This window comes from Bubalus kerabau, chromosome 15 (assembly GCF_029407905.1).
Source record: "Bubalus kerabau isolate K-KA32 ecotype Philippines breed swamp buffalo chromosome 15, PCC_UOA_SB_1v2, whole genome shotgun sequence".
Classification (NCBI taxonomy): domain Eukaryota; kingdom Metazoa; phylum Chordata; class Mammalia; order Artiodactyla; family Bovidae; genus Bubalus; species Bubalus kerabau.
Window position 1 is genome coordinate 76,949,325 of NC_073638.1, and position 20,116 is coordinate 76,969,440.

Consider the following 20,116-nt stretch of genomic DNA (forward strand, 5'->3'; position numbering starts at 1 on the left):
ATAACATTTGAATCTTTCTCTTATACACACACACCCACACTTTTTTTTTCATTTTTTTACAAAAATAAGATTGTGGGACTTCTCTGGTGGTTCAGTGGTTAAGAATCCACCTTGCAATGTAGGGGATGCATTTGACCCTGGTTGGGGAACTAAGATCCCACAGGCCATGGGGGAACTAAGCCTCACACCATAACTAGAGATCCTGTGTGCCACAGCTAAAACCCAGTGCAGCCAAATAAATAAATATTAAAGATAAATGTTTTAAAAAATAAGATTGTACTATGTTGGGTTTTGACCTATTCTTCATCCATTTAATAATACGTTGTCAGCATCTTTCTGTTTTAAATATTTGCTACAATGGTGAATTGTTTTACTCTCTTGAGTCATGTACCTATTTAAGAATCTGTAAGAATTCTCCCTTTCACCCAAAAGTTGAACACACATACACAAAAAATTTTACATATGATTTCAGAGACTCCCTGAACCATGGATCCTGAGAACTCCAGTTCTACATTATGTCTTCTTTTTTTTTTAATTGAAGAGTCGGACACGACTGAGCGACTGAACTGAACTGATAGTTGATTTACAATGCTGTGTTAATTTCTGCTTTACAACAAAGTGACTCAGTTATACATATATATATATATATATATACACATACATTATTTTTCATTATGGTATATCCCAGGATGCAACGTTATTTCTAATGCCTGAACAATATTCCATCATGGAAGGATGCCCTATAAGTTACTGAACCAACCTAAGTCAGTCCCCTAAGACTGGACATTTAGATTATTTCCAGTTTTCCACTATTATAAACAATAGCGCAACAACTGTTCCTACGGATAAATCTTTGTGTGTAGTCCTATTTATTGCCTTGGGATCCATTCCAAGAGTACGATCACTTTCAAGGCGTTTGATAATACTTCCAAATTGCCCTCCAGAAAGGTTGTATCTATTTATGCTCCGCCAGCAGCATCTAAGAGGGCCCATTTCCCCAGATCATTGCTCACATCTGGTCTTATAAAACATTATATTCTGTCCCTCTTTAACCCTGGCTCAGAACTTTTCTTTCTCCTTTTGCTGTCTTGAAGGCAAAGATTTCTGGCTCAAGGAACTGGAAATATCAGTCTTTGGGGAAGACTCCAGGTTAGGAATTGCTATCTTTCCCGACTTCAACAAAACCACAAAAGCTTCCTAGGTTTAGCAGAAGACCCTTCCTTGCAAATCCCTTGTCTTTGGTAGAAAAACTGTTACCGGGTGAGAAGAAACAAACAGGCTAAACTTTAAAAAATAATAATAATAAATCTTGGTTGATTTTTTAAACCTTTGTATTATGAAATGTTTGTCCCCAAAGGAACAAGGAGGGCTCCTTTTAGTAGATCTTAAAATTCATAGACAAGTAATTCTGTAATGTGACTGCTCCTTCTCTCCCACTTTAGACAGCCAAATCTGGCTTCTGATGTATACAATTTACTAGGAAAAAAAAAAACCTCAGTTTGGCTCGAGAACGCCACAAGCGTGGTTATAATGAGAAAGCTCTTGCATATAGTAGGCACTCAATAAATGTTTGTTGAATTGCACTGGAAGACTGTGACATGCACCCTGGAGTAATAGGGGATTTCGTGTACGTGTTTAACTACTAAAGCTTTCATTAACTGTGGCAGTGTTAAATACAGCCGGTACTAATGAGGGGGAGTGGTGACCTGAATACACCAAAACAGAGGGAAATCCCAGATCAACTCTATTTAGTCTTGAAATACAGACCATGATTTTTTTTTTTCCTCCAACAAATGTACCTTTCCAATTCTGTTTGGCTTGAGCAAATATTACAATAAGCTTAACCTCCACTGTTGGAGAAGACTCTTGAGAGTCCCTTGGACAGCAAAGAGATCCAACCAGTCCATCCTAAAGGAAATCAGTCCTGAATATTCATTGGAAGGACTGATGCTGAAGCTGAAACTCCAACACTTTGGCCACCTGATGCAAAGAACTGACTCATTTGAAAAGCCCCTGATGCTGGGAAAGATTGAAGGCAGGAGGAGAAGGGGACGACAGAGGATGAGATGGTTGGATGGCATCACTGACTAAATGGACTTGAGTTTGAGTAGACTTCAGGAGTTGGTGATGGACAGGGAAGCCTGGCATGCTGCAGTCCATGGGGTCGAAAAGAGTCGGACACAACTGAACTGACTATCCTCAGTTAGTCCGCAGAGAAGGCCATGATGGGACAGGCAGTTTGGGGGCTAGATTTAAGTGCTGGAAAAAAAAATTTGACTTGTTAGATGATATGAAAGAATTGTTCATTGTCTTGATTATGATAGTGATATTATTTTAGCTATGGAGGGATATGTTCCTTTTTTTAAAAAAAAAGACACACCTTGGAATTGACAAATAAGTTATCACAGACCATCTACAAAAGAGATAATGAAGATTTGACTATATTATAACAATAACTACTGTTTATGGGAAGTGTTTTGTGCAAGCCAGTTCAGTTATATTAACTTGAATCCTACACTAAATAAACTTCTGCCAGGCAGGTATCACTGTCCCCATTTTTCAGATGAATAAACTGAAACTCAAATCAGTCAATCCTAAAGGAAATCAGTCCTTTAGGACTGACTGGGGAAGGACTGATGGGGAAGCTGAAGCTCCAATACTCTGGCCACCTGATGCGAAGCACTGACTCATTGGAAAAGATCCTGATGCTGGGAAAGATTGAAGGCAGGAGGAGAAGGGGACGACAGAAAATGAGATGGCTGGATGGCATCACCGGCTCGATGGACATGAGTCTGAGCAAGCTCCAGGAACTGGTAATGGACAGGGAAGCCTGTTGTGCTGCAGTCCATGGGGTCGCAGAGTCGAACATAATGACTGAACTGAAACTGAGGCTCAGAGGCAGAAGCGACTATCCAACTCTGCTTCCGGGAACTCCCCTCCCTCACTGATGAAACTGACGGCCAAAGAACCCTGCGCTCCTGCCCAGAAGTCCAGGACGCAGGGCTCCCCTGTAACCCCTGGCCTGCATGGAATAAGGCTGAGGCCAGCACTGGTGAACACTCTGAAGAGGACAGCCTTTGGCCCCTTCTGAGGTCAGGGACTGGGGCTTTTCAGTCCATTCTGTGACCCTCCCCACCTCAAGGCAGCCACAGTTGGTTTCTGTTTACGCAACTAAAGAATGCTGACCATCAGAGAAATATTTCTGACTCTCACCCCAGACAGCCCAGCTGGGAAATGGCAGCATAAGGATTTGGCCTCGGGCAATCTGATGTCAAAGCCTCATGCCACTTCTCAAAGGACATCACAAGGGGTCAAGTTCATGTGTCTTCCAAGTCTCTGCCATCTGCGCCTTCCCTGTTAAACTCTTCCACACTTACTTCCGTGTCTCCACCCACAGGGTGTGGCAGTGCACTGCTGCACTAATGTAACCACACCTCCACGTGGGGAACCCAGTGTTTAATTCAGCGATTAATGCATATTCCCCTAAATTAACCACCTGTTACTGCTACTCACAGCGCTCTTTGCAATGAGAAGAACACTGCAGGGGAGACATGAATGGGTTGTCTGGTCCAAGCTCCTGTCTCAAAGGAATGCTGCCGGCAAATCCACAGCCTTCAGTCATGTGACGAGGTCACTTTTGCCATCACCATTCAGACAAGTCAACCTTAAGAAGCACCACGCGCTTTTCATAAGCCCGGGAAAGACAGACTAGAAGAGAGAGGGACAGAGAGCCAAAGGGTGGTGGGAAGACCACAGCCTCTGCAGTCAGGGAGATGCATCTTGTACCAGGTGTGTGACCTTGGACTTCCCTTCCCTGAGCCTCAGTTTCCTCATCTGTAAAATGCGGATAAAAATAGCAGTGCCCACCTCACAGGTTCCTGAGAGGCTTGTATCAGATGACAGAGTTAAACTGCCTGATACACTGTAGGCGCCAACCCTGTCGGTGCTTCCCTTCCTAAAGAATTTAGGACAGTTGATCTCTTATTCCTATTTTTAAAGATCTCCAAGGAAGGAGAAACGATAGCATCCCTTGCTAGCTGGTGTCTGTGTTTCACAACCCACTTAGATGATGTGTGAATATAGCACAGAGGCCCACATCCAAGGAGGCCGGTGGAGGCTGGGAGGCTTGCCAAGCAGTTTGCTGGACCGCTACCATCCTATCCCTTCCCCCACCATCGGCTCCTAAATATATATATTAGCTTAGCCATCCTTCACAGGCCGACCTCCTTTTGGAAACCCTCTCTGATAATCCCCTGGTTTGAAAGGTTTTAAGTCTTCTAACTGCTGCAACACCTGACTGCTGTCAATTCTTCAGGCATTTACCAAAAACAGGCTAGTACTGTAGCTATTTACCCAATTGGTTAATTCAATAAATATATCAAACACTTGTACATTGCCAGACAGTGTCTTAGGCACTGGACACATGGAAATAAACAAGACAAATGTGGTCCCTGCCTTCGTAAAGCTCACATTCTAGAAGAAGTCAGGGGGACAGAAAATAGAGTATATCTGTTGCTCAAAAGTGCAATGGGGGAAATTCCCCGGCGGTCCAGTGGTTAGGACTCCATGCTTCCACTGCAGGGGGCTTGGGTTCAATCCCTGGTCAGGGAGCTAAAATCCTGCTCTCTGGTGAGCCAAAAAGAAAAAAAAAAATGCAATGAAGAAAATTAAATCAGGGTTGGAGTATAGCTATTCTGCACAAAAGGAACAAGAAGAATGCCAAGACCTGGCACCTTCCCACCTCACCCTGGCTTCCTCTCATTCCCTGGGCCCCATGGAATTGTCCCATTCGCCACTCTCAGCTTGTCCCATTCACCACACTCCTTCCAGCCCCAGGACCTTTGCACACTCCTTTTGTCTGGAACACTTGTTGCTCCCTATCTCCCCTGGTGAACCCCTCTTTTAGATGAAGTGACATTTGAGTCAAGACTGGAAAGCAGTGAGGGGACTACTTACACATGTTTGTTTTCTCTGAGCAACTAGAAGCTCCTGGAGAGGAAGAGGAGGCAGAGCAGAGCAGTGGGTAGAGATGTGCTTCTGGAGTCAGGCTGACCTGCTTCAAATCCCAGCACCACCACACTCTAGCTGTGTGACAAGTTCCTAACTGCCCCAAGTCTGTCTCTTCTGAAAAATCGCGTAAGAACAATATTTGTCTCATGGGAATATTGTGATGATTCAGTGAGATGTACAGTGTTGGGCACCAAGGGCAGATATCCCCTGAAGCTAATGGAACTTCAGGAGCTCCTCTTAGAGGGGCCCCAGCAGTGGGTTCAAGTGGCCACTGCTTCTGTCAAATACGGTGACAACAATCAGTTAAGACTGCTGTCTCGGGCTTCACTGGTGGTCCAGTGGTTAAGAATCTGCCTGCCAATGCAGAGGACATGGATTTGATCCCTGATCTGTGAAGATTACACACGCCACAAGGCAACTAACTCCATGCACCACCACTAATGAAGCCCACACTGTAGAGCCTGTGCTCCGCAGCAAGAGAAGCCACCGCCACGAGAGCCCCCACGCTCCACAACTAGAGAAAGCCCACGCACATCAGCGAAGACCCAGCACAGCCATGAACAAATATAAATAAATACATTTTTTTTAAAAAAGGCTGCTATCTCTTCCCACTTTTGACACCCCTCTGTCATAAAGTGAAAAGCGAAAGTGTTAGTCACTAAGTCATGTCCAACTCTTTGTGACCCCATGGACTGTAGGGCCCCCAGGCTCCTCTGTCCTTGGCATTCTCCAGGCAAGAATACTGGAGTGGGTTGCCATGGCCCCTCTCTCATACTTCTCCTCAAGTCAAATGGCACAAGAGAGGACACAGGACTTTTGTATTCACAATCCAGATGGGGAACTCAACCACTGCACCCCCAGGAGGACAGGAGATTGGCCTTCCTGGAAAACGGCTGGGCTCACCACTGAGGATCCCTCCAGAGAGCTAGGGGCTCTCTGCCCATGACTGCCCCCACGCTCGGAGAAGGAGGCTTGAGGAGCAGGACAACACCACCCCCATGAGATCTCCAGCTCCAAGCCTTCTGCTCAGAGCTCAGGACGCTCTGGGATCTTCCTGAGTTATCACTGAGAGACAGCCAGCCCCGGGGTCAGGCACTTCGTGTATTTACGCTGAAAAGTTCTTGAAACTTACACCCAGCTTGGGAATGTGCTGTTTCCTCCTTCTAAGGGTTGAAAACACCTCATGACCATCTTTCAGAGGAAAAACTTCTCCTTACTTTTAAAAGCAGTTATAAAATCATGCCTCAGCCTTTCATTTCCCAGCCAAATGATGCCAATTACTAATACCAAAGGGAATGAAGGTGACTCATGGATGTTCCCAGTGCTGACAGCTGATTGCCATAAATTCCCAGGTCCCTAGAGTTTGCTCCACCTTCTCCTTTCTGACTGGTCTCCAAAAATCATCGCCCAGAAAGTCACGCTTCCTTCGTGCTTTTCTCCAGGAGACTTCTGAAAGAACCTCCGCAGACCGACCGGCTGGTCTCTTTACAAGAGCACACTCAGTCCCTTTGCCCATCTCCCAGCCAGACTCAGAGAAGGACTTGATTTTAGTGTCCTCATGTGTATTTTTGCATGTATGGGCACGTGTTTTTCTAGTATCTATTAAACAGGTAATCTTTGGCCATCCTCGCCTGCCCCCGGTCCTACTCACTGGCCACTCCTGCCTTCCCCGGAGCTGTGTCTGCCCGTCATAAACTCAGCGGCTCCGTCATCATTACAAGTCCACAGCGCCAGCAGGCAGTAACATGCTAGCCTGGAATACATCGCTGAAGCCACATCTACTCAGAAGGAAACGACTCCCTGATCCCTTCGCTCCCAAGAGCTCGAGCCTCATCCTTCTCTCTGCTTTCCTGTCCATCCCTAAGATGAGAGTAGGACTCTGGACTCAGAGGATCACTTGCTCTTTCTGAGGGAAGGAGGGGGAATAAATTCGGTTGACCGTGAAATATTGTCATAAGGTACTGAACTCATGGCCCCACAGTGTAAGGATACATGTTGCTCTAAAAGTGCGATCATGCAGGACTTCCCTGGAGATCCAGTAGCTAAGACTCTGTGCTTCCAGTGCAGAGCGCACACTTTCCATCCCTGGTCAGGGAGGTAGTATCCCACATGCCACAGGCTGCAGCCGAAAACAAATAAACAGTCAAAGTGTGAGCATGTTTTGGTGAGGATGGGCCAGGGGAAAGGAGGGCTCTCACTTACAGTAATCATTTCCCCCTAACTTTCTGAAACAGGCATATTTTTCCTGAATTGAGGCAGTTTGTTTAAAGTGTAGTTAAATGTGATTGGAATGTATAGCTTTGTATAGATTCTAAAAAAAAAAAAAAAAGCCCTTTATCAGACCGTGTGCCCTGATTTGGGATTCAGAAAACATGATCCCTGTAACAGGAGAACACTGTATCCTCAAGTCCGGGAGCTGCGTTGACGGGTTCAAGGAGCTGAAGGCAGGGTGGAGGACGTGGAAATGCTTTGTAAAGACCTTCCACGATGCAGATGCAAGCGTTGCATCATCATCTTCTTATCATCACTATTAGCAATAACAAGTGACTCGGGGGGACCTTTTCAAACGCAAATCTGATCACATTGTGCCTTTCATCCGAGGCCTCCCCCCTCCCCGCTCCCCCTTCTTAGGACAGAAGCCAGAGCGGTGCAGCAGCCCTCAGGCCCTGCGTGGCCTGGTGTCCTGCCCATCCACCCACTCCCTCACATTCCCTGGGCCCCCACGCAGGCCTTCTCTCCCCTTGAATCGACCACACTCCTCCCAGCCCCAGGACCTTTGCACACTCCTTTTGTCCAGAACTTCTGTCCCTCCCTCCTGGTTAACTCTCTCTTTTTGTCCCAGCAACACTGTAATCACATTTCCTCGAGGAAGCACTGGCCACCTCTCCCAGCTGGGTGAATCCTTCTCTCCTACAATCTCATCGAATTGTGTACAGCCATCCATCTGTTCGTTAATTCATACTTCCTGAGTGTCGACTGTGGGTCAGACAGTACTCCGCAGGCTAGAAATATACTGGTGAACAAAAGAAGGCCCTGGGGAGCTTCCATGCTAACAGGAGAAGAGACAACAATCAAATAAACACATGCAGTGATCAGTGCTAAGAGGAAAATTAAGCTGGGTAAGGATTGGTGTGGTGTCAGGGGTATGGGGTAATTGGTTTCAGTAAAAGCAGTAGAGAGGGACTTCCCTCATGGTTCAGTAGTTATGAATCTGCCTTGCAATGCAGGGGACGTGGGTTCAATCCCTCATTGGGGAACTAAGATCTCACATGCCTCAGAGCAAGCAAGCCAGTTCCCCACAACTAGAGAGTACGTATGCCTCAAAGAAAGACCCCGAGGGCCACAACCAAGACCTGAGGCAGTCATATATACACATATTAAAAAAAAAAAACAAAAGTGAGCTTCCCAGGCGGTCCAGTGGTTATGAATCCACCTTGCAATGCAGAGAACACCGGCTCCATCCCTGACCCAGTAAGATCCCACATGCGGCAGAGCTACTAAGCCTGTGACCCCAACTACTGAACCAGGGCTCTAGGGTCTGTGAGCCACAACTACTGAGCCCGCGAGCTGCAACCACTGAAGCCCGAGCGCCTAGAGCCTATGCTCCGAAACAAGAGAGAACCCGCGGCCACGAGAAGGCCAAGCACGGCAACGAAGGGGAGCCCCCGCTCCTGCAACCAGAGAAAGTCCGAGCAACAGTGAAGACCCATCACAGCCCCAAAATAAACTAATATATCTTAAACCAGAAAAGAGAGAGAGCCACAGAGAAAGCCTTTTTGAGCAGATGACATTTAAAGAGAGCCCTCAATGAAATGAGGGAGGAAATCATGCAGAGGCGTGTGGAAAGACGACTCCAGACAGAAAGAACAGCAAGGGCAAAGGCCCTGGGGTGAATGTGGTGAGTTTGAAGGACAGCAGCCGGCCAGTGCGGCTGGGGTGGAAACAGCAAAATGGGAAAGTACTCAGTGAGGCTGGAGGACTTGCAGACGAGCCTTTTGAGGAATTTTGCTCAAAACAAGGAGCAGAGAAATAGGGCAGGAGTCAGGGGAGCACATGAGCTCTAGGGAGGGTGTTTCTGGTTTGTTCTTTTGTGATTAGATGGAGAGTACTACAGCCTATCTGTATGCTGAAAGGAAGGCTCCAGGAGAGACAGAGAGTCACACTGGCGATTCATGAAAGAGGAGATAACTGTAGTCAGTCCTTGAGTGGGTGAGGGTTCCCTGTAGCTCAAACAGTAAAGAATCTGCCTGCGATGCAGGAGACCAGGGTTCGATCCCTGGACTGGGGAGTTTCTTAGGAGAAGCGAATGGCAACCCACTCCAGTATTCTTGCCTGGAGAATTCCAGGGCAGAGATGGACAGAGAAGCCTGGAGGGCTACAGTCCGTGGGGTCGCAAAGAGTCAGACACGACTGAGCAACAAACACACACACACACACACGCTTGAGTAGGTGAGGAAGAAGGCAGTCCAGGGCTTAGGCAGAGAGCGTGGCACGACATGGGCACAGGGATGACTGGAAATTTGCAACAAGAGAGAGGGCAGAGCAAACATATGGACACGGAGGTCAGGAAGCTTAGTGGTGGGGAAAGAGCCTTCTGATGCCCTGTTTGCCCTGTGAACAGGAAGATGAGGTCATCAGCTGAAAGCCAGACAGGAAAAGGGCAGAAGAGCTGGTGAAGAGAGGAGAAGGGACAGAGAGTGTCTTGGAGACTGGCAGGGTGACTGGACGCTGTAGCAGGGTCTCTGGGCAGGGCTGAGGCAGTCCACTTATCTGTGCACTTAAATGTAAAATAAAACCTGCCCGGGCTGTTGTGTGTGTTTTCTCAAGCCATGCTCCTGTGCCCAGATGCAGGTGCAAAGGAGGTGCTCCGTTGGGTGTAACCAAGGTGGGAGTTTTGGCAGGTGGACACAGCAGAGCAAGGGAGGTATGGAACAATCGTACTGTTGATACTAGGCTGCGGAGTCCAGGTTGGATGAGGAGGAAAGGGCAGGCCTGGGTCAGGGTTGGTAAAGGACGGTGAATACAGTGATCAAGGAATTGAAGCTCTCAATAGGATCAGAGAATTGTTGGAATGGGAGTCAGGAAAACTCAGCTGGGACAATGCATGGTGATGGTCTGATGGTTAGCATGGAAACTCCAGAGGTGGTGTAGCTGCAGCCAGGTGTGAGTGTGACTCTGTGGTTGAGGTGGACTGGGGGACAGGGATCACGGTATTGAGGCATCAGGAAATGAGAGGCAGGGGATAGATGATCATCCTGTGGCTCTTACAGCCACCGTCGACAATGGCGGGAGGAGGGGCTCAGAGAAAGTCAGCGAGTCAGATGGCCAAACAGTCAAGAAACACACAAACAGGAGGTAGGTAGGGTTAGCCCTAGACATGGTCATGACAGGTTCATATTTTTCACGTTGATATGATTATTTGACTGATGTCGATTTCACCCACTACACTGGACATTTCCATGTTTGTGTCCACCATGTTATCTGCAGCTTCTAGCTCGATGGCTCCCATGTAACAGGTACTCAATAAAGACTTTTTGAACAAATACTATTCTCTGGAGTCGGAAAAAGAGACAGGATGGGAGGCTGTGACGCAATAATTTGTCCTGCTCTTCCCATTATGGTTTTCAGTATGGTCCTAATTTTCAGAAATTTCGGTCAATCGTGACTCAACTAACATTTAAGAAATCCCTGAGAAGTGCCAATGCTGTGCTATGTGCTTCAAAGAAGAAGATGTGATTTCAGCTCTTGGATGTGTTTAAACTATATCCAGGCAGACTCGTGAATAAGTAACTTTGATATAATATGGATAGAAAGTGATAAATTCCATGCCCAGGCAAGAATACTGGAGTGGGTTGCCATTATCTTCTCCAGGGATCTTCTTGACCCAGGGATCAAACCCTGGGTCTCCTGCATTGTGGGCAGATTCTTTACCATCTGAGCTACCAGGGAAGCCCAGAAAACTATAACGGTCTGAGCAAAATGCTCCAAGAGCCCTGAATCTGACTGCATGGGGGGAGAGGAGAAGGCTGTGGATTCAGATGATATTTAGAGAATGAAGATGGTCAGCAACCAAGACAAATGGAAGTCAGGAAAAGGACCAGCCTTTCCAAAGGTAAGGATGAGAAAATCTTGGTAAACTGAGAAGTCTGATGAAGCTAAAAATGTCATCTGACTCTTATATTTAGGGTCAATTGGTTTGAAGTGAGTGTGCTAAAATAATTCACTGAGAAAAGAATAGTCTTTCTAACAAACGGTGGTGGGACAACTGAATACCCATATGGAAAGAGTTGAAGTTGGACTCTCACCTCACATCACATACAAAGAGTAATTCAAAGTGGATCAAAGACATAAAGGTAAGTGTTAAAACTATGAAACTCTAAGACGAAAACCTAAGTGTAAATCTTCACGATCTTGGATTAGGCCAAGAAGTCTGAAATTCTAAATAATAAATAAAGCACAAAACAAAAGAAAAATAGATAAGCTGAACTTCATCAAATTTCAACTTATATGTTTCAAAGGAAACCATCAAGAAAGTAAAAAGACTACCCATAGAATGGGAAAAAGTATTTTCAAATTGTGCCTCTAATAAGGAACCAGTGTCCAAAATATACAAAGAACACTTACAACTCAACCATGAGAAGACAAATAACCTCATTTTTAAACGGGCATTTTATACTCACTAGGATTATTATAATAAAAAAAACAGACATTAACAAGTGTTGGTGAGGACATGGAGAAATTAGAACCGTCATACATTGCTGGTAGGAATGTAAAATGGTGCAGGTGTTTTAGAAAATAGTCCCTCAAAAAAGTTAAACATTGAGTTATCATATGACCCAGTAATTCCATTCCTATATATATGTCCAAGAGAACTGAAATCATGTAGACACAAAAATTTGAATGAATATTCAAAGCAGCATGAATCCCAACAGCCAAAAAGTGAAAACAACTCAAATGCCCATTATTCGATAAGTACAGAAACAAAATGTGGTATAGCCATACAATAGATAGTACTTGGGAATAAGAAATATGAAAGACCGATACAAGCCATAGCATAGGTGAATCCTGAAATATTATGCTAAGTGAAAGAATCAGACACAGAAGGCCACACAGCGTATGGTTCCATTTGTATGAAATGCCCAGAATAAAGTATTAGAAACTGAAAGTAATAGATTAGCGATTTAAAGTGGCTGCAGAAGGGCAAAGTGAGGAGTAACTCCTACTTGGTAACTCCTAACTGGGGGGTGGGGAGGGCGATGAAATATTCCAGACTTAGCTAGTGCTGACGGTTGCACAAGTCTGTGAACGTATGAAAAACCAGTGAGTTGTACGTACGGAGAGGGCGGGTTTTATGGGTGGAATTGTGTGTGTGTGTCACGTGCTCAGTCGTGCCTGACTCTTTGTGACCCCACGGACTGTAGCCCACCAGGCTCCTCTGTCCATGGGATTTTCCAGGCAAGAACACTGGAGCAGGTTGCTATTTCCTGTGCCAGGGGATCTTAACCCAGCTCGCTTACCTCTCCTGCATTGGCAGGCAGGTTCTTTATCACTAGCGCCACCTGGGAAGCCCTAGTAATGGGCTAGCAATGCAATGTAATGTAATGTGTGTGTGTATAATGTAATGGTGTGAACTGCAGCTCAATTTTTTAAAATGTCATCTGGTGTCCCTGTGGCATGTAGGCCACACTAAGGGATGCGAGTTAAATCCTGCGGGCAATGACGAGTTTCTTAAGACTGTGTGTGTGTGCAGCTGTATACACACACACTCACTCTTTTCCCTCTATAATTGGAAAATCAGGAAGGCAAAATCTACAACAACAAAAATCCCATATGGTTCTGTCACCTAGAACAATCAGGATGCATGTTTGGTGTATTTCATTATGCTCTTATTCGTGTCTGTATCAAGAATACGTTTTATTTACAATTTGATATGCTGCTCTTTTTGGTCAGTGACCATACACTTATTCTAAGTGTTACTTAAAAATAAAATTTTTATCTAATTAGAATAGTTATTTATGGCAGAAACCTTGGAAAATATAGAAAATTATAAAGAAGAAAATTAAAATCATCCATAATCCCACCAGTTAGAAGTAATCATTACTAATATTTTAGTTTACATTTTGTTTTACTTTTATATGAGTAAATGTCACTTTTAATGGCTGTATTATAGGCCATCCAGTATCATAGGTTACTTCTATTGTACTGTAGTTAGGTTATTTCCAGTTTTTCTTTATGTAAATAATGCTATAATAAATACCTTTGTGCATGAAGCTTTTTCATAGATGGGGCTATTTCCTTAGCTTCTCAGAAATGGAATCACTGGATCAAAGACTGAATAGATTTAAGCTCTTATGCTGTGTCCTTACACCACATTCCATAATGATTGGACAAAATGCATTTCTATTAACAAGAAATGAGATTGCCTGTTTCACAGCATCCTCATCAGCACTGAGAATTATACTTTTAAAAAGCTCTTCTTGCTATTTTTATTTTTATTCTAGTAGAGGTTTAAGAAAGAAAGTAGCACACTCAGGTCTGCATTCTAGATGACAGAGACCGGGCTGAGGAGAGGTGAGAGTGGAGATCAACTAGGAAAATGCTGCATTAGTGGAAAAAAGAAATGACACAGCCAAGCAGTGATGGGTTTAGATAGGCATCCGGGTGGGTTTAGAAGATGTTTAAGGTTAGGAAGACATTTCTAAGAAAGGATGGGTTGGATTTGTGACTGGAATGAAACTGGCAGAAGAGAAGCCAGTGGTCCAGTGGTTAAGGCTCTGCTTTCCAATGCAGGGGTGCGGGTTCCATCCCTGGTGGGGGAACTAACATCCCGAATACCACAGGGTGTGACCAAAAATTTTAAATAGATAAATTAAAAGTGTCAAGTTTCACTCCCAAGTGGAGGCAGAGTGGAGGGTGATGGTATTAGGCAAGACAGAGAGAAAGGAAGGAGGAAGGATCTAGAAGGAAAAACAAAGTTTCCTGTTTGCAACTTGTTACCTCCCGGAGGTCCAACTGGAGTAGTCAACGTACCCATTAGCAACCTGAGTCTGGAGCTTGGAAGAGAGAAGGACACTGGGGGTTAAAGCTGGGGAATCGCCAGTATTTAAATGGTGATGAGTGAGATCGCTGGAGGATGAAGAATAAACTCTAAGGAAAACCTGCATTTGCAAGGCAGAAGTGGAATGAAGGAAGGAAAAAGAGCTGTTTAGGAAGTAGGCGGGAAACCAATAGACACCAGTGCCAAATGCCAGGGGGAAGTTCAAGGGTAGAGACTGGTGTTAAATGCCTCCGAGGTTACCAGGGACAGAGAAGGAAGGCTCCCAGGTAGGAGATTAGGGAGGAATGGCTGAGGAGGAGGTCAAAGGAGGAGACCCAATGGGGGGTGCAGAGTTACCCTGAAGGCAGTTTGGGGGCGTCGGGAAGGTGTGAGAGAGGGTGCTAGCCTCAGTGGAAAGTCATTCTCAAGATTTTCTCTCTCCTTTCATCGCGGTGAGAGTCAGCCCGTGAGCTCACCCTTGACTGCTCACCTGAGGCACAGCCAGGATGGACCGGAGCTGAGGAGGGGCCGGGCGGCCCAGTCTCGGTCTTGCTCTGCTGCCATCTCGCCACCTTTGATTCACCCTTGACCTTTGATCTGCTCACCTACAACACGAAGGAGTGGGTGAGTGCAAAGGCGCCTGAAGCTGGTCTTCATTCACTGTTGGTTCGCACCCAAGGTTTCACAGGGCAGCAGTGAAACAAGAAGAAGGGTTTCTTCTCGTTAGGCCCTCAGGCCAGGGTTGTGTGATTTTCATGAATGACGTTAACTTCTTGCAATGTGAAAGACCATCCTTTATCCTGAGATTATGTCTTTCATATATATATATAAATAATTTCAGGATAAAGGATGGTCTTTCACATCGCAAAAAGTTAACCTCATTCATCACTGTGCTGACAAAAGTCCATATAGTCAAAGCTATGGTTTTTCCAGTAGTCATGTACAGATGTGAGAGCTGGACCATAAGAAAGCCTGAGCTTGGAGGAACTGATGCTTTCAAATTGTGGTGCTGGAGAAGACTCTTGAGAGTCCCTTGGACAGCAAGGAGATTAAACCAGTCCATCCTAAAGGAAATCAGTTCAGAATATTCTTTGGAAAGACTGATGCTGAAGCTGAAGCTCCAATACTTTGGCCACCTGATGTGAAGAGCCAACTCATTGGAAAAGACCCTGATGCTGGGAAAGACTAAGGGCAGGAGGAATAGGGGGCAACAGAGGATGAGATGGCTGGATGGCATCAACGACTTCATGGACATGAGTTTGAGCAACTCTGGGAGATAGTAAGGGACAGGAAAGCCTGGTGTGCTGCAGTCCATGGGGTTGCAAAGAGTCAGACACGACTTAGGGACAACGTCTCTCCTACTTTTCTGATGGTAAGCCATCCTTCTTTTGTGAAACAATGGTCTATGGGAGCTGGGATTTCTCCCTAATGTTTCTTTTTCATGTCTTTTTTTTGGTGGGGGGCGGTGCTGAGTTTTTGGAATGTGTTTTTTGGGATCTTAGTTCCCCAACCAGGGATCAAACCTGGTCCCCCTGCAGCAGAAGCATGGAGTCCTAACCAATGGACTGCCAGGAAATTCCCATCTTTTTCATGTCTTTATTTAGCAAATAGGAAGCAGTTCACTCTCTGTGAACCCACCACATCAGCTTGAGGATGTTACTGATTTATGAATTGCCAAAGTATAGGAATGATTGACCTAGATATTTTGTAGGGCTCTAACATCCTAAACTCCCAGCTCTCTGAAGATAGTCCTAAGAAGGAAAACAGAATGATGGAGCTCGGCCAGTGCTGGGTGGAAGGGGCATCAGGGCTTCGCCCTACCGCCTCCCCAAGCACGAGCGCTTTGGTGGGGCCTTTGCCCCCTGACGGTGCACTCCCAGGCTCTCTTTATCCCACGGGTGGTTGTGTGCTCCACGGGTCTGGCTACCCAGAGCCATGGCCCCCAGCACGGCAGCTTCTGCCCAGCGGGCAGGCTCAGTGCCAGGCTCATACCCACAGTAGATGAATTCCCGTCTTATCCATGAGTAAACTAACTCATCCCCACCCCTCAACTCCTCGAGCGCAGAGATATGCACCCCCCAATATGTGACAACAGCCCTGGTGGGTGCCCAGGGTTGTTTGAGATTAGTTATTTTCCTGACACCACTCTGCTAATATGCAGCAGAAACTAAATTTGAACCCACAATCCTTTCACTCCAGCCCATTACTCTCTTTCCACACCGTCACTGCAGAATGGTGGGACACCCATCACCAATAGGGATTTGAGGGTGGGACAGCCTTGCCAGGGCTCCTCAAATCACACTTAGCGAGCAGTGTAGACAGGAGCCAAGTCTTACCTCTGGCCATGATTTTATTCCATTCACACTGGGTATGGGGGAAGGGGTGAATCTGAACTGTCTCAATGTGAGATACAGTTTTTAAACTTCATCTTTATTTTTCTCAATGTCACGACTGCTCCTGATTTAACAAGTAAAATTGTCCTAAATACAACTTTTAACGCAAAACAGCTCATCTTCGACCCAGAGGTAACCACCATCAGTCTTCAGTACATTTCCTTCTGGTATTGACCTTCATATGTCTAAAGAACAAGTATAGAGGCTGTGTCCTGATCTGCCACATTTATCCATCATCTGGTGAGCATCTAGCATGCTGAGGGAGGAATTAGTTCTTCTGAAGCACTACCTGTTGCCCTCTTCTGCTCAGTGTAGTTCTAACTCTTGCTGAACTTAACACCTAGTTTAGTTCAGTTCAGTCGCTCAGTCGTGTCCGACTCTTTGCGACCCCATTAGCTGCAGCACGCCAGTCCTCCCCGTCCATCACCAACTCCCAGAGTCCACCCAAATCCATGTCCATCGAGTTGGTAATACCATCCAATCATCTCATCCTCTGTCATCCCCTTCTCCTCCTGCCCTCAATCTTTCCCAGCAACAGGGGCTTTTCAAATGAGTCAGCTCTTCGCATCAGGTGGCCAAAGTATTGGAGTTTCAGCTTCAGCATCAGTCCTTCCAATGAACACCCAGGACTGATCTGCTTTAGAATGGACTGGTTTGATCTCCTTGCAGTCCAAGCGACTCTCAAGAGTCTTCTCCAACACCACAGTTCAAAAGCATCAATTCTTTGGCGCTCAGCCTTCTTTATAGTCCAATTCTCATATCCATACATGACCACAGGAAAAACCATAGCCTTGACTAGATGGAACTTTGTTGGCAAAGTAATGTCTCTGCTTTTTCTAATGCTTATTTTATTATATTTATTCACCCAAACTAGATATGCTTCTTTTCTTGAACAACTTTTTGTTTACCCTTAGTTAGTAATTGGTCTTCCCTGGTGGCTCAAATGGTAAAACATTTACTTGCAATGCAGAAGACCTGGGTTCGATCCCTGGGTCAGGAAGATCCCCTGAAGAAGGAAATGGCAACCCACTCCAGTATTCTTGCCTGGGAAATTCCACGGACAGAGGAGACTGGTAGGCTACAGTCCATGGGGTTGCAAAGAGTCGGACACAACTAAGCAACTAACACATTCTAAGTTAGTAAATAGCTCTTCTTTTACATCTTATTTACTTATTTATTTATCTGTGGCTGCGCTGGGTCTTCATTGCTATGTGAGGGCTTTCTCTGGTTGCTGTGAGCATGGGCTACTCTCCAGCTGTGATTCATGGTTTCTACAGTGAAGACTCGATAGATGTGGTCCACCGGCTGGCTCTGTTGCTCCAAGGCATGTAGGGTCTTAGCAGACCAGGGATCCAATCCGCGTCACCTGCATTGGCAGGCAGATTCTTAACTATGGGGCCACCAGGGAAGCCCCTAGCGCTTTCTCGTGTGCTCAGTATTCTGGATATCTAACAATAACTTATCTTACACCTTCTTCTAGCAGACTTTTAACATTTTCAGACACTGAGCAATCAGGTTACCACCCCTTCTATTTTATCTTCTCGAAGACCCCCTTCCTGGAATCCTGTTTTTCCCCGCCCGTTTGCACTGGTTTGCTTCCATTCCCATCATCCTGGAAGCTTCCCCGGCCACTGTCCTGATATAGACCCCCTGAATCCTACATCACTCTCTTCGTTTATTCTAAGAAAGATAAGCCTGCATGTCTAAAAATGCCTTTACTTCCCCTCAACACTTAATTGATCATTGAACTGAATACAGAATTATAGGTAGGAATCACTTTCCCTCGGGATGTTGATATCTTGCTCTATTTTCTTCTAGCTTCTGATGTTTTTATGGAGCCACTTGAGGCAATTCTGATTGCTGAACCTTTATAAACACCTACTTTTTTGTGTCTCTAGGGAAATTTTCAGGATCTTTTCTATATCTCTGAGGTTCTGAAATTTCACCGTGATGTGCATTATGGGATCTTCTGTCCATTGTGCTGGATACCCAGCGGACCCTGCCACACTGGAAATGTATCTCCTTCAGTTCCGGGGAAAATTTTTCAGATTATTTATTTTAGTAATCTTCTCCCCTCTATTTCTGTTCTCTCTTTCTCAAATTAGGCAGAGTGAGGAGGTGGAGAGTAATGGGAGATACTGTTTTGGACAGAGTGGCCAGCAGAAGTCTCTCTGATGAAGTGACATCTGAGCAGAAATTGGAACAAGCACCTTCTCATCTATCTAGGGGGAATTGCTATACTTTTTCTTTTGTTCCTTGCATTGTCTCTTTTTCTTTTCGGTTTCTTCCGTCCACCTCTCTTGATCCCTCTGTCCTGCCAGGAGGCTTTCCTGACACGTCTGGTGATCTTTGGCCGAGCAATCACATTGACAAAGAGAAACTAAAAATCACATTGACAAAGAGAAACTAAAAACCGGTGAGCAGCTGCCAGTATGACTGGGCTTGTCAGTGGTAACGGTCACTCTTAGGTGACCAGGAAGCACGTTGGCTTTTTCATTGGGGAGTTCTTTCCTCCGGGATTGCTGAGCCTTTCCAGAGAAGAATCTTCTAGTCTCCTGCCTGGAGGTGGTGAGGGGGAATGGAAGTGCCAAGGGAAGGCAAAGTCACACATCAGTCATCCACGCTTTCACTTAACTCCCCTCACGACACTTCAGTGGTTCCCTGGAGTTCCTGCACCTTTCTGGCATTCTGCAGGGCAAGCTTTTTCTCTTCTCAAGACCACCTCCCCCTGCAGGCTCTGCACTATCTGCTCCTTCATCCCCTTCCTGTCCACTAGGGTCCTCTTTGCCCACGCCGTTCATCCTTATCACTTCCATGGGATTTTAAGACAGCAGGCAGGGACTTCCCTGGTGGTCGAGTGGTCGAGAATCTGCCTTGCAATGCAGGGGATGCAGGTTCGATCCCTGGTTGGAGAACTAAGATCCCACATGTCCTGGAGCAACTAAGTCTGGTACCACAACTCTGGTACCCTGGCATTCTGGAGCCTGTGGGCCACAATTAGAGAGCCCAGGTGCCACATCTAGAGATTTTGTGCACCTCAACAAAAGATCCTGCCTGACGCAATGAAGATCCTGTGTGCCCCAACTAAGACCCAATACAGCCTAACTTAGTTAATAAAAATTAAAATCAATCCTAAAAAAAAAAATGACAGCATGCAGGTAAACACTTGCTCAACCTACTATGTTTAACCAGAACAGAAGATCCACCATGAAACAAATTCTAGTAAACAGATCACCCAAAGAATAATTTTGTAAAAAAGAAAAAGAAAATCCTTGCAGGGTGTCCCTCTACTGAGACCACTGTACTCGACAATCACGGACCTCTACAGGTAAAGTGACCTCAGACGTTATCTATTCTCAATGCTTCATTTTATAGACACAGAAAACGTAAACCCACGCAGTGTAAGTCTTGCCCAAAGTCACAGTAGAGAAAAGAGTATTTCTCTTTTCCACGTGTAATCCTATGCCTTTCACGCTCCCATTCGGCCTTCCCAGAAAAGCCCCTCAGGCAGTAGAAAGATTTTTCTCCTGATGGGGCTTCCAAAGCAAATGCCTTTTTGCCTTCTGGCCCATTCTGACCCTGATCCGTCCCATCTGGAGAAGGACCATGACAATGAACTAGACACTGTTTCTCAGCAAGACCTGGGGTGTTCCTGGCATTTAAACAGAGATCGTCT

At 45.7% G+C, this 20,116-nt stretch overlaps 1 long non-coding RNA gene across 1 annotated transcript in view; it reads right to left on the reverse strand.

Moving 5' to 3' along the window:
• The window catches only part of LOC129628404 (uncharacterized), a 44,258-nt gene extending 29,604 nt beyond the window's left edge, over nt 1-14,654 (reverse strand). Inside the window, exon 1 of the long non-coding RNA XR_008702814.1 lies at nt 14,538-14,654. This is a non-coding gene — a long non-coding RNA (uncharacterized LOC129628404). The remainder of the gene's footprint in view (nt 1-14,537) is intronic.
• Between the last annotated feature and the right edge of the window lie 5,462 nt (nt 14,655-20,116).